The sequence below is a fragment of the Urtica dioica genome, chromosome 7 (assembly GCF_054948205.1).
Source record: "Urtica dioica subsp. dioica isolate 48M chromosome 7, U.dioica_male_clone48M_v1_H2, whole genome shotgun sequence".
Classification (NCBI taxonomy): domain Eukaryota; kingdom Viridiplantae; phylum Streptophyta; class Magnoliopsida; order Rosales; family Urticaceae; genus Urtica; species Urtica dioica.
The window spans coordinates 14,219,610-14,223,223 of NC_142762.1; positions in this window are offsets into that span (position 1 = coordinate 14,219,610).

The following is a 3,614-nucleotide window of genomic DNA, read 5'->3' on the forward strand; positions in this document are numbered from 1 at the left end:
ACTGAAACGCTGCCGAACTCGTACCTCGCTCGTTTCTCTCAAGTCTCGACCCCTAAACACTAAACCCTCTACAAACCACCTCAATCCTACTGATGTTGAGTGTCGGAGAGGTAAACAGGGGCAACCCCCCCTGTTTTCCCTTTGTAGTTCACACCTTTCCTGCTTGCTTTTCAGGTGCCTGGACGAGATAGATACCACAAACAGCTAAGGGACGACTTGGGATACCAAGTCCGACACGCTCGAGCCGAAGTGAGACCACTTGGTCCGGCCTTGGATCTAACCACTTTGGGCTCCAAAATCGTTGTCCGAAAAACTGCGACAACATTTTGGCGCTAGAAGGAGGACTGGGATCTCTCGCTGGAGGTGGCCCGTTACGAGGTGGCCATGCGGGTCAAAGACGCGACCGCGAAGGAGAACGCGTCTCGCGGGATCACGTTTTCCTTCTTTGATGCCATGACGGAGGGAACTATCGACCTCCCGGTTACCTTCGGTACGCCGGGGGGGCTCGAGGTAACCCACATCGTGTCGTTCCTAGTGGTGGACCAGCCCTCGGCTTACAATATCATCGTCGGCCGCCCGACTCTCAATCGGTTGAAGGCCATAACGTCCACGTACCACCTGATGATGAAGTTCCCGACCGACAAGGGAATCGCTGCAATGTTGGGAGATCAATCAATGGCGAGGATGTGCTACATCCAAGGCGTGGACGGAAAAGGGAAAGGGATGATGGTGAGCACCGACTTCCAACTCGCGGACAAATTCCCATGCAAGATAGAGGAGGGAGGCACCTTCGGAGAGTTAGACCAAAGGGACGATGTCGAGCGTCGAAAGGTGGAGACACCGGACGACCTCGTTCCCGTCGTGTTGGACGACGCCAAGCCTGACCAAGTAGTCAAGATAGGCGCCCAACTCCCGTCTGAAATCCGAACCGAGCTCGCCGCTTTCCTCCGAGAGCACAAAGATGTCTTTGCGTGGACACACGCCGACATGCCGGGAATTGACCCCAAAATAATGGTTCATCGTCTCAACGAGGACAAGAGAGTGGCCGAGCGCGTTCAACCGCGACGGGCGTTCAGCGGGGAGAGGTACCAAGCCATTGGTGAAGAAGTTGACAAACTTCTCGCCGCCGACTTCATCAGGGAGGCGGAGCACCCCAAGTGGGTGTCCAATGTGGTGATGGTCAAGAAGCCAAACGGGAAGTGGCGGATCTGTATCGACTACAAAGATCTCAACAAAGCCTGTCCGAAAGACAGCTTCCCTCTCCCGAGGATCGAGCAGCTCGTGGACGCCACGGCGGGCCACGAGTTGCTAAGCTTCATGGACGCCTACTCAGGCTACAATCAGATCCGCATGCACGAACCGGATCAGATCAAGACCACCTTTGTTATGAACCGCGGACTTTACTGTTACAAGGTCATGCCCTTTGGCCTCAAAAACGCGGGGGCAACGTATCAAAGGTTGGTGAATCGCATGTTCGCCAATCAAATTGGCAAAACCATGGAGGTCTACGTGGACGACATACTTGTCAAAAGCCTCAAGGCCCACGACCACGTTCGAGACCTTAGAGAGATGTTCACGATCCTGCGACGCTACAAGATGAAACTCAACCCCAACAAATGTGCTTTCGGGGTCGAGTCTGGAAAGTTCCTGGGCTACATGGTTAGCCGCCGTGGGATCGAAGCCAATCCTGAAAAAATTAGGGCGATCTTAGAGATGAGGTCGCCACAGAAAGTAAAAGAAGTTCAAAGTTTGACGGGATGGATCGCCGCCCTGACGCGATTTGTTTCCAAGGCCACTGACAAGTGTCAGCCGTTCTTCAAGGCACTGAAAAAGACCGACGGGTTCGTATGGACGGAGGAGTGCGAGGAAGCGTTCCGCGAAATGACAGCCTGTTTCACCTCCCCCCCCCCCCCCGTTCCTCGCAAAGCCAAAGAATGGCGAAACTTTGTACCTCTACCTCGCGGTCTCCGACAAGGCCGTGAGCGCGGTCCTCATACGCGAGGAAGACAAGGTGCAATGGCCGGTCTATTACGTGAGCAAGGCGCTCCTCGACGTCGAGACCCGATACCCGGAAATCGAGAGATTGTCCCTCGCCCTCGTCATGAGCGCAAGAAAACTCCGACCCTACTTCCAAGCGCACCCCATCGTGGTGCGCACGGGACATCCCATCGAGAAGGCCCTTCAAAAAGGGACCTCCTCTCGAATGGCCATATGGTCCCAGGAGTTGGGCAAGTACGGGGTCGAGTTTCAGCCGAGAACCGCCATCAAAGGCCAAGCCCTCGCCGACTTCATAGCGGAGTTCACAAGCACACCCTCGATCGGCGAAGGGGGCAAGGATAAAGGGAACGAGGAAGACGATGAAAACGACCACATCGAGTCGTCAAAGAAGAGGACCAGCAGCCCGATAGGGCCAGTCTGGGACTTGCACGTAGATGGCGCGTCAAACGCCCGGGGGGCTGGCGCTGGCGTTGTACTCACGAATCCCGATAGGGAAAAATTGAGATACGCCCTGCGGTTCGAGTTCAAGGCTTCCAACAACGAGGCGGAGTACGAAGCTCTGATCGTTGGCTTGGAGCTGGCGAACAAGCTAGGCGCCCAAAACCTGCGCATCCACTGCGACTCGCAGTTGATTGTGAACCAGGTCAGGGGCGACTACGCCGCTAAAGAGCCAAACATGATCGAGTACTTGTCAAAGGCCCAAAAAGAATCTGGAGGCCCTATCGTGGTTTGAGATCGTCCAAGTTCCCCGAGAAGCGAACATCGACGCCGACGCTCTGGCACGCCTCGCATCTGGGATAGACAAGCAGGCTGAAGGAAGTGTCCCGATTGAAGTGCTGACTCCCTACGTCTCGAGAGGCGACGTAGGGTTAGTCAACGTAGTTCCGCCACCCTCATGGATGACGCCGCTCGTGGAATTCCTGAAGCGATGAGTCGTCCCCGCAAACAAAGAAGAGGCCAAAAAGCTGAGAAGCTTAGCGCCAAAGTACACGATGAGGGAGGATAACTTGTTCAAGAGAGGCTACTCCATGCCCCTTCTCCGCTGCCTGACCGAAGTCGAGGCGAGGAAGGCGCTCCACGAGGTGCACGAGGAGGTGTGCGGAAACCACGCCGCCGGACAATCTTTGGCATTGAAGCTGCTAAGACTTGGATATTTTTGGCCGACCTTGAAAAAGGACTCCCACGAGTGGGCCAAAAAATGTGATAAGTGCCAAAGGTTCGCCCACATCCCGCGTCAAGCACCGGCCCCATTGTGTCCAATCATTGTGCCGCGACCTTTCGCGAAGTGGGGAATCGACCTCATCGGTGAGCTACCTACGGCCCCGAGGCAATACAAGCACGCGATCGTGGCCATCGATTACTTCACAAAGTGGGTAGAGGCTGAGCCGCTAGCGAAGATCACCGAGGCGAACACGACGAGCTTCATTTGGAAAAGCATCGTCTGCCGCTTCGGGATCCCCGCGTCAATTGTAACCGACAACGGGAAACAATTCGACAATGCGCGCCTCCGAGAAATGTGCGAACAACTGGGCATTAGCAAGACTTTCTCCTCTCCCCGCCATCCTCAAGCCAACGATCAGGTCGAGGCGGTTAACAAGACAATCAAAGAGAACTTG